Raw genomic sequence first — 12,069 nt, 5'->3', positions numbered from 1 at the left:
CTAATCCCCCACCATTATATGGGTACCACTTTGTAGAAAATAACCAGAGAGGGAAAGTGTCAATGGTTTCAATGGTAAACATTGTGCAAAAATAAAAGTTTATCAAGTGCCTGCTCTTTACTTAGCCCTGAGATAGATACTAGAGATTTACAAAGATCAAATAATGCACACTTCACCTACAACAACCTCATATTCAATTTGAAGAGAAGAAAAAACCATACAAAGTTAAAAACTTCATTTAAGAACTTTAAAGATTTGAAGGTTGACATCTTCATAAACATTTGCTCCACACTTTCAAGTGTACGTAGCACTTCTACACACTCTACCATTTGATCTGCACCATACCCCTGTGAGGTAAGGGGTTTTTTAACCCCTGAAACCTGTAGGAATTCAGCTCTGGAGAAGAAACCAACATGTTCTTAAACATTTCTTTAAATGGTTTTGATTGATTCGATCTGCTGACTTATAGGGACATGGAAAGTTTTTTACCTCCTTGGGGGCATCATGCACATACCCAAAAATATATTGCCAAATTTGTGGTATATAGTAGGTGCTCAATAAATGCCACTGACAAAAATTGTACTAATGTATTGATAAATGTTATACTTCAGGTAACTGTGAGGACAGCATGTCCCTTCATGTGATATCTACTGCACTAGCCTAGTGCTTGACACAGTTAGGAGTTCAGTATACAGAATTAAACTATACTGATAGGAGACTGACCCTAATAGTAGTGTTTACTATATGCCAGATAAAGTTCTAAGCCCTCTGCATTTCTCACCCCATCTAAACCTCATGATAATTTTATGAAGCATGGGGCTGTTGTTATGCCCTTTTTTCAGGAAAAGTAAAGTGACCTCAGGGAGGCTAAGTAATTTATCCAAAGTAACACAGGCATTAAGAGTTTATGATCTTTTCATTATTCACCCAATAGACCATAAAGCTAATAATCACTTTAGAAATTTGGAAAGAGAGAGATTGACTCAGGCTGAGAGGGTCAGAAAATGTTTCATGCCAAAAAAAATCGAAAACAGGTCATCAAAGTACCTGTCGAATTTGATAAAGTGAGAACAGGGCACTCCAGGAGAGTGAGGCAGAATGAAAATCACACAATGAATGTGTATTAGAGTCAGTAACATCAGCAACTGTAACAAACAGACCCCAAAATCTTGATGGCTTTGTAAGTTGATTTCTTGCTCATGTGAAGTCCAAAGAGTGTGTTTTTTATGTATGAGATTGCTTTCCACATGGTCTTCAGGTACCCAGATTCCTTTAATCTTGTGGGTATACCAGCACCAAAATCTTGGCATGTACTGTTGGATCCTAGACATCTTTCTGGAAGGCAAGGGAAGAGAGAGCATGGAGAAGCATTCTAGAATTTTGTAGAGGTCAAGCATGAAAGTTGCACATTTCATTTCTGTTCTTTTTTTAAAGTTTCTGTTTGAATTCTAGTTAGTTAACAGACAGTGTTGTATTAGTTTCAGGTGTGCAATTTAGTGATTCGAAACTTCCATACATCGCCCAGTGCTCATCACAGGTGCACTCCTTAATCCCCATCACCTATTTAACCCATCCCCCACCCCTTCCCTCTGGTAACCATCAGTTTGTTCTCTAGAGTTAAGAGTCTGTTTCTTGGTTTGTCTCTCTCTGTATTTTTCCCCCTTTGATCATTTGCTTTATTTCTTAAATTCCACATATGAGTGAAATTATATAGTATTTGTCTTTCTCTGACTGACTTATTTTGCTTAGGATGATATTCTCTGGTTCCATCCATGCAAATGGCAAGATTTCATTCTTTTTTATGGTGAGTAATATTTCCTTATATTTATGCCACATCTTCTTCATCTATTCATCACTTGTACTCTTATTCCACTAGCCTAAATTCAATGCCATGGCCACATACGACTGCAAGGGAGGCTTGGATATGTAAGGTAGAAGTGTTCCAAGGAAGAAGAGAACACATAGCAATCTCAACTAAATTATGCAAACTGGACCTTCTTCCATGTCCCGTAGAATGCTCTTATTCCTTTCTTATAGACTGGTCTAGTCTTACATATCATTTATCACTGACCATAATAACAAGAGTTGACTGAAAGGAAGCAATTAAATATAATACTCACCCCAGAGTTAGCAACCACCTACAATCTGTTCCATGAATATCTACCTTCTTCCAGCATTGTGTTCTCATTTAGGGAAAATGTGACTTTTTTAGCAATATAATAGACATACAAAAATTACCTAGCCAAAATAACTCTGCACAAAACCCAAGAGAAAAAAAAGGCATAAAAAGGTAATGGGATCTACCACGAGAAAGAGCATGTCATTTAGGTTTATGAAAGAAGAGGAAAATGGAAGAACTAAAAGACAATCAAGAGTGTTTGTAATAGGTATAGAGCACACACCAAATGTGTATAGAGCACATACAGAGTGAACATGCAAAAAATATTTCATTCAAAGGATAAATGGGAAAAGTCAGGAGAGAAGAGAGACAGAGGGTTAAAGACAAGATGCACCTGTCACCCTAAAAACGAAGTGAAGAGAACTTCTATTACAAATATATTGGCAAAAACACTTGAATTTGTGTTTTATGACAAATACCACTCAAATGGGGAATATAAATTCTTCCATTCCTCTCTACCATTGCCCATCCCCCAGGATTGTTCTAAGGCATCCCAACAGACTTCAAAAAGATAATGACACTAAGGCTGGGAAAGCCAAAACTGGTATCTGAATCTGTTTACATCATTTCTTCCCCTCCCATTCACTCTTTTACAAAGGGGCTTCTCTCCCCACCTCATCACTGGAACCACTCCAGTCAAATTCACCAATCAGCTCCATCTTGCCAGATCCAGGGGTCACTTCTCTGTCCTCAAACTTAATGTCCTCTCAGCTGCACTCAACACAGTTGATCACTCCCTCATTCTTGAATAATTTTTGTTCTTTTGGTGACCTTGCTGGTTCTCCCTTCACCAACTGATTTCTAGATGTTTATAAGCCCCCAAATCCTCTTTTCTTACCTCAGTGGGCTCGTGCATTTGTATAGCTTTAAATACCACTGATATTCTAATACCCCTAAACTGTATCTTCTGCTAACATGACATATCCCCTTAGAAATCAGATAGGCTGCTCTAAAAGGTTCTCTAAATTACTGACTTAGACCAAAAATCCATAATCCTCTCCCTCCACAAAATCCATTTCTCCGTCTTTCCCATTTTGGTAGATGGCACCATCCGTCCCACCTAGCTGGCAAAGTTAAACCTTACACCTAAGTGTCTTTTCTCTCCTTCAACCCCACCAGCCAATGTGACAGCTACTCCTTCCAACTCTACCTCTAAGCATCCCAAGTCTGTCCATCAGTATTGTTCCACCTTGCCCATGCCATCATCACCTCTTACCCGTGAACATTTCCTAGAAGATCTCCCTTCTTCCATTCAGATCTTTTGTAAAAAACTAAGAAATTCGAGTGATCTTTAAACCATAAATCAATTTATTACTTCCATTAAAAACCCTCTCATGACTTCCCATTGTCCTTAAAATCTAAACTCCTAAGTATCACTGAAAAGTGTCTACCTTCTTCAACTCATTAAATGAAACCGTGCCCCACCTTACCATGTTCCAGCCATGCTAGCCTTTTTGTACTCCTCAACCACACCAAGTCCCCACCTCCTTTTTTAAAAAATTTTACTTATTTATCCATGAGAGACACAAAGAGAGGCAGAGACATCCCAGTCCCCACCTCTTCTAAACTAGCTCCTATTGCATTCTGCATGGATGCCCTGCTTACTTCATTCTTAGTACTTTTGGCAACCTTAATTATCTCATTTACATATTAGTTTCCTTGTTTATTATTTGTCTCTTTCACTACACCATAAGATTCATGAGGGGGAAAAAAAGATTCATGAGGGCAGAAGCTTTGTCTAAGTTATTCACTGCTATATCTTTAGTGTCTGGCACCAACAGCTTATTGAAATGGCCCTCAGTAAAAAAATTTTTTAAATGTTAAATTAATAATTTAAAGAAAGAAATGTGGGATGCCTGGGTGGCTTAGCTGTTGAGTGTCTGCCTTTGGCCCAGGGCGTGATCCTAGGGTCCAGGGATCGAGTCCCGCATCGGGCTCCCTGCATGGAGCCTGCTTCTCCCTCTGCCTCTGTCCACCAGTACCATCTTCTGACCAAGGTCTAAAATCTGCTGAGATTTGTTCAGGGAGAACAACATGATCGAACTCTCCATTGCTGTCAGGCGCGTGTGATGCAAATAAAAGTCTAAATAGAGCTGTTTTGGTGTGGGGAAGGGGCATCGGGGAAAAGTGGAAGGAAGCAGAAAATTGTTGCTATGCGCCACTGGGGCTCGGGGAAGCCAGAAGGGGGAGGCACAGAAATCACAAAGTAAAAGTTTTAGAACCACCACTCTTGGCTTTCACGTCCCAGCCCACAATAACCACCAAAGTGCAGTCATTCTATTTCCAGGTTTCTATTTCTAAGCTGTAAGAATAGAGCAAATTTTAGAGTATTACAGACTTTCACAGGGGGAAAAAAAAGATTACCTAAAAATATTTTCACCTTTGCCAAGAACTGCTTCCAAACACAAACCTTAGCTTGTCATACCTGCCCCATTTCCCCCTTTTCCCTTCCTTGCTACTACCTAGGCCCTCACCACGCCAGATACATCTGGTGCCATAAGAATTAGCTAACATGTCCCAAGTAATTTGAGCTTTTCAAATGGAAAGCGTTCCAGAAATAAAAATAAGGTGCTAAGTAGTTACAAGTCATTTCTACCAGAATTATTGTTGAAATTTTCTATTTTTCTATTTTTAAGTCTCACCCTTATGTTTTACCAAAGATAATGCCAGAGCATGTGATATTTCACCATATGATTAGTTCTCAAATAAGGGACACAAAGCCAGTATTATCTGGAGCCACGTTTCTTATTTTCTCTTGAAAATATGCACCAGCCTAGAAGAATTATAAAAACCTTTTCTCTGTCCACAGAGTCTGACAAGTTGGATCCGAGCTCTCTGCAGTGCACAGCTTTGAGCTATGAGATTTAAGTTTTCTTTTTTTCTTTAATACCAGATTTATCTTTTAGAGAAGTTTTAGGTTTACATAGAAATCCTGCAGCAAATACAACGGAGTTCCCTCGTACCTCTCTCTTCCGCCCCCACTGGCCCCTCTGCCAGTTTCCCCTATTGTTAATATGTTGCATGAGCAAGGTATACCAGTTAAAATTGGTCAACCCAAGTTGACACACTATTAATTTTCATTCAGCTGATAATTACAAAGTACCTACTGTGTGCCAGGTAGAGTGACAAATGCTTGCACACTTCACCGTATTTGAACTTCATAACCATCCTCCAAGTGAGAGATCATTATCCCATTTTGGTTTTTGTTTTTAAAGATTTTATTTATTTATTCATGAGAGACACAGAAAGAGAGAGGCAGAGACACAGGCAGACGGAGAAGCAGGCTCCATGCAAGGAGCCTGATGTTGGACTCGATCCCAGGTCTCCAGGATCATGTCCCTGGCTGAAGGCGGCACTAAATCGCTGAGCCACCCAGGCGTCCCTCATTATCCTCATTATTTCTTTTGGAGAAAGAAAGTTTGCAAATTAGACTTTAACTTGACCATGTTTGTAAAGGCCATGGCCAATGATAGACAAATAGACAAATAAATAAAAATAAAGACTATGGCAATTGTGTGCTTATAATATGTGGCAGGCAGACTAATGACCTACCCTAAAATGTCCACATCTTAATCCCTAGAATGTCTGAATGTGTTGCCTGAATGCTAAAAGAGGCTTTGCATATATGACTAATTAAAGAATGTCCTAGACTGTCCAAGTGAGCCCAGCATAATACCAAGGGTCCTTATATAAGAGGAAGGCAGAGGAGTCCATGGGGGCAAGAGATGTGATGATGGGAGGAGAGATCCCAGTGATACAATTGCCAGAAGAGGGCCACAGCCAAGGAAGGCAGGAAACCTCTAGAAGCTGGAAAAGGCAAGGAAACAGATTCTCCCCCTTGAGCTTCCTGAAGAATACAACGCCTTGATTTTATCCACTGAGACCCATTTTAGACTTCTGACACCCAGAACTGTGTGTGTGAAGCCGCCAAATTTGTAGTGACTTTTTACAGCAGCAATTAAAAACTGATGCAGTGGGATCCCTGGGTGACGCAGTGGTTTGGCGCCTGCCTTTGGCCCAGGGCGCGATCCTGGAGACCCGGGATCAAATCCCACGTTGGGCTCCCGGTGCATGGAGCCTGCTTCTCCCTCTGCCTGTCTCTCTCTCTCTCTCTCTCTCTCTCTCTCTCTCTCTCTCTCTCTCTCTATGACTATCATAAATAAATTTTAAAAAATTTAAAAAAACTGATGCAGTGCACATCCCTTAAACATTCACATGTTTTTATGTTTAAGTGTGGTAGTAGGCTCCACGTGTCATGTTTGCTCCGCATCTTCAGCATCCGTCACAGTGCCTGTTGTTTGTAGTGGTTAGTAATGATAATTTTAATCCCGCAGAAAACATAACAGTAATTCAAACTATATCTGACATCATTCACATTCATGGCAAAAGAAGGAAATGAATTATTATGACTTAAATCAAAAAGTTGTTTTCTTTAATCACCTATGTAAGTATTCCTGCCGCTTTTTCCAAAGCTAGAGATTTGTGACATCTTTAATTTTTCCAAAGTCAGATGATTTAGCTGGGATCAGAAACTGATAGATGGCAAGAAGTTAGCAGGCTTTTCTCAAAGCTCTTCCGGTTCCATCCTTGGGTTAAGCTAAATCATCAGAAAACCTACGCGCTTAGCCTACTTTCCCCTCACTTGAGAACTGTCTTTACAAAACAGTATTTTAACACTAGACGTTGGCTCTCCCTGAGGGCCAAGGAAGGGAGGAATCCAGAAATCCTAGTATTTTTTTCTGGTAAAGCACTTAAACAAATGTTTCTTATGTTACTAAAAACCTCTTAACACAGAACTCAGTGATCAGTTTCTCTGGGGCGTCCTCCTAAAGATATTGTTAGTTTCTGTGGAGACACCGAGTTGGTTCTAACTGTAGAAAATCCAAGTTACAAAGTCTACTCAGTTTCTCTCAATCTTCTTTTCCCTCTAGCCACCAGGTAGGTGAAATATGTGGCTTCTATAGCGAAGAGCTCTGGCTAGAGTTTTTCTCCTTATGAAAATTATGTTTACTTTGTGGTCATTGTTTTATATTACCTGACCTGACTCAGAGCAGTTTTGAAAGTTGGAAGAATGTAAATGAATCAATGAGTTATACGCTGAACCACATCCTAACTTTAGTATTTGTTACTATCTTGATGAACATCCAAATTTTTCAGGAGCCATGCTTGTCATATGCCATGCAACAACAAACCAGCAAACCCCTACCCACCTGCAGGCTGGAGGGGTGCAGAGGGGGACACCTTTGTTATTTGAGAGATCCTGGGGATAAGCATGGAGAAGAGGACTTTTACACAGTAGGAAAGGCTTTTCCAGCTAACACTCAACCCAGAAGATGTCCATTTTTTGCTGCAAAGGAGGATGGGCTGAAAATTATTTGGGAAGAACCATGGAGAGCTAATAAGAACAAATGGCTTACAACAAAATCAAGGACTCTGTCCCTTAAAGTTTGGACTTTGAACAATTCGGACAGGAGCTGAGAGATCTCTGGGGCTAACAGCAGGTGAGAAGAAGGGACTGGTCAGTCTGTGATGTCATTACACCATAGGCAGTGAGGGATAGTAATTAGCCAGCTGCATGAAAGGAGACAGCCAAACGCACAGAAAGCCTGAGACATTGCAAGTGCTTCTTCCTACATAAGGGCTTCACTGAGACTCCTGAGATGAGACAGACCAGGCAGGAACCTCAGAAGCAAACCAAACTTCCAGTCACATGTGTTCTTGCAGCCCCAGCTCACTTCGGGCCAAGAAACATTTCTCTGATGCCTCTTTGCCACTAAATACTGCAGTAGCCACTTGGAAATAAAAAGATGGACAACACATGGTCTGGACCAAAAGAGGTATCACATTCTAACAAGGAAGACAGACATATGAACAAATAATTATCAGGTTCCATGAGAGTTACAGCTAGAACAGTATGTATGAAATAAGAGGCCAAATACAGAGTCTGAGGAAAGAGATAAAATAGAACTTGGGTTATGGAAGAAAGAGACTGTTTTTGAGGCAGCAAGAGGACAGAAGAGAACTCCAGACAGAGGACTAAATATAGGAAAACTCATGGAAGCATAGATACTACGTGTGGTTCAGGAGGAGGGGGGAAACAAAAATAAAGGTAGGAGAGGGTAGAGATTAGGACATCATAAAGGTTTCTGGGGAGACACATGGTACAATCAGGTTTTGACTATTAAAAGTTTCCTCTGGAGCAATAGCTGACTAGGTGGTTTCACACCAACAATCCTGCTGAAAACAATTAGGAAAATGGAGTGGGGGGACTATTGGAAAAACGAACCGACTGACCTAAGCTTGAAGGAATCAAAAGACTACCAAAGCAGTGAGGATTTGCAGAGTCAGGATCCAGAAGGTGGTGGAAGCCAAGAGACTTGAGAAGAGCATTTGGGAAGACTTTTACCACCCAGGCAATGGCCAATTACAAATGTGAAAGCAGCAGTTGAGAGGCTGAAAAGCTAAGCATGCTGGAGCAAAGGGGACACAAAAGTGTGAGTTGAGACTGCCCAGGAAAAGAGGCCCTGGTAAATATCTCAACCATTGGTCAGGACCACGAAGGGCTACGCTGTAGGAGGAAGGAGGAACTGGAAATAAAAGAGCCCTCGAAAGGGTTAAAGCACAGCATTAAGTCATTTCAATTCGTTACTGGAAAAAAGGTGATCATCCTCAAATCTAGTTACCTAGTTACCTAACGAATGCAAAAATAAATCCTCTCTGGAGCAAGTTTGTATGATCATCAAAACATCTAGAATATTTTCAGTGCAGCCATGCGGCTCTCAGTCAGAAATAATCAGACATTTAAGGAGATAAGATATAACTGAGAACCATGATTTTTAACAAAGACAGAAAAAGACCCATAGGAAATCCATAATTATAAGACGCAGGCTTTGAAATGGCCCAGATAATATGTTCAAGAAATTAAATTACAAATGGAAAATTGGGGCAGAAAACTGGAAACTAGAGAAAAGAAACTATACTACACTATACACAAATTAGACTATATTACAATGAAGAACTTGTATATCATTAAAAGAGAGAAAAAAGATCCCACATAACAGGAGAAAAGGTATTCAACACATATAAATAATGAAGGATTTGTACCCAGAGTATATTTTTAAAAGAAGAAGAAACTCCAAGGAAGGGTGGAGGAGAGAAAGAAAGAAAGAGAAAGAGAGAAAGATGATCCAATGAAAAATGGGCTCAAAGACTTCAATTAGCATTTCTAAGAAGTAGATATTCAAATAAACAATAAACATAACAATGTACTCAGTTGTACCGTTCACCAAGAAAATACAACCCCAGCGGGATATAACTACATGCTTAATGATATTGCTGGTCTTTTAAACTTTAGCCCTTTTAAGTTTTGGCAAAGATGTGAGTAACTGAAACTCTCAAAACTGCTGGTGGGAATATGGATTGGCACAACCACTTTGGGAAACTATTTGGTATCTGCAGTTGCTAAGCATATGTGTTCCTATAACCCAGAACTCTTGCCTTTAGGTACATAACCAATGGAAGTGAGCATATATTTGTACCAAAAGACATCTCAAGAATATTTACAGCAGCACTCTTTTTAATCACCGAAGACTGGAAATAACCCAAATATTCATCAACATTAGAAGGATAAACTATGCCATGCTCATACAGTGGAATCCTATAGAGTAATAGGAAATCAGTGAACTACATCTACACAAGTGACATAGAGAAATCTCACAAACATAATGTTGAATGAGAGAAACCAGACAGAAAAGAATCTGTATTGTTTGGTTCCATGTATTTAAAGTTCAGAAACAGGCAAAATGAATCCATGGTTTAAAATACTGGCCACCTTGACAAGAGGAATAAGTGACAAGGGGTTCATATGGGCCCTTTTATGGTGTTACTAAAGCCTGTTTCTTGATCTAGAGGGTGATTACACATGGGTCTGTTTGCTCTGAAAATTCATCAAGCTGTTTACTTATGATTTGTGCACTTTTAAGGATGTTATGCTTTAAAATTAATTCTAAAAAACTATAAGCACAGTAGCAATAAGATTAAAATAATCAACAAGTTTAGAAAATTCTCAGAATTTAGAAAAGTATAAGATGTGTCAATATTAGCATTTAATGCATAAATAAATCACTGCTTTTATGCATTTTTGCTTTCTTTTCTTTATTGATTTATGAATTTAATTTCACTTCAAGTACTAAAGCAATTTAAAGATAGCTTAGTGTTCTCAAATTTGTACCCAGGATGTTGAGTGTGAGGGCATATTAAAAACCCACAAACAGTAGATCTGTCTAAACTTGTTGGAGTTCTGAGATTAAAGCAATTTTCTCAGAAGCCAAGCTTAAAATATTTAAGATAGCTATTTCAACAACCCTGAGTTTGAAATTTAGATTAGGAGTGGTGAAGCACAAAATTAAAAAGTAAATAATAAATCTTTCAGACTTGTGATTCAAGATAATTGAGTGAACACAGACATTTACCTCTGCTTCTTACAAAAACCATTGAGGAAAAAAGTGTAAAAATAATCCTTCCACAGTCTGTTGGGAGTCTGTGATCAGTGTCAGCCACAGTCCAGAAAAGAAAGAAATATCTGGTAGCTATTAATGCAATCCGATCAGCCTGACGGTGACACCCAAAAGAGCTGGGAAGTGAAGGAAATCCTAACCTTTTACAACACAAGAAACAGGGACCTTTAGAAGAGACTTTTCCGGGCAAAAGCTCAGCATAACCACAGCATCAGTGAGGCTGAGAGAAGATGGCAGTGGGGCATTCAGCGACGGAGGTTGGTTGGCAGAGGATTGAGTTAATTCTCCTCTTTGTGACATGTGGTCATCGTTGGTCCGGGCAAGGCTCTGCTCTTGCTGTATTTTATTGATTTCTCCTTTCGTTCTCATTCCTCATCCTCATTTACATGCCCACAGTGTTTTTCCTCCCTCAGGGCTCTGTTTTTAAGTTATCTGTACCACTGTGGACTAGTCAGATGCCCCTGATGACTGCAAGGATTCCACGAGTTGCACCCTGAAGGTTGCCCCTGACGTTTGATTGATCCTTCTCCAGTGGTGCGCATCTGGATGACGCCCCCTACCCCCCACGACCACGAAGAGCGCTGTGCCCAGCCTGTTTGAAGGCAACCACCCTCCAGACCTCTATGAGGATTCTCCGGGACATAAAAGCGAAGGTTGTAATGTATACTGATTTTTAATTTGGCCGAGAGATGCCATATTTCTCACCAGAAGAGCTGGAACAGTCTACGCCCCCCACTCCCTCCAGAGATGGCTAATGGTTCCGCTTTTCCCATAGGCTGTGTTATCCACTCTTGTGATGTTTGCCAAACCGATAGGTGCACTTGTTTTAATTTGCATTTCTCTCATTACTAATTACTAATGGTTGAGAGCATATGTTTTATACCTGATAGAGTCATTTGCTTTCCTCTGTGAATTGCTACTTCTTGTCCCTTTGCTTTTTTTTTTTTTCCTACTGGAGTATCATTGTCTTATTTTATTTGCAGGAGTTTCTTGTGGTTTGACACTGCAAATATTTCCTCCCAGTTTGTCATCTGACTGTTTATCCACATTTTCATTGGGCAGAAATCCTTAATTTTTCTACAATCAAATTTCTTTCTCTCTCTCTCTCTCCTCCTTCCCTTTTTCTTTTGTTTTTGCTTTGGAGATTTAAGTTCCATTCCCTGTAGACACAAATCTCTAGCTTTATCTTGAGTCGAATTTTATAGCTTTACCTTTCACATGTAGTTATTTTTCATACCTGCAGTCCTTAGTCCCTTAGTACCATTTGAACATGGCACTAGGCAGGGTCCCAGTTTTCTTTTTCTCCATACAGTGAGCTTGTTTTCCCAGCACCTTCTCTCCTTTTCCCATTGATTTCTGGGGCCACTTTGATCA

Source organism: Nyctereutes procyonoides, unplaced genomic scaffold, assembly GCF_905146905.1.
Source record: "Nyctereutes procyonoides isolate TBG_1078 unplaced genomic scaffold, NYPRO_anot_genome, whole genome shotgun sequence".
Taxonomy (NCBI): domain Eukaryota; kingdom Metazoa; phylum Chordata; class Mammalia; order Carnivora; family Canidae; genus Nyctereutes; species Nyctereutes procyonoides.
The sequence above is the reverse complement of the archived record's forward strand: the minus strand, read 5'-3'. Positions refer to the sequence as shown.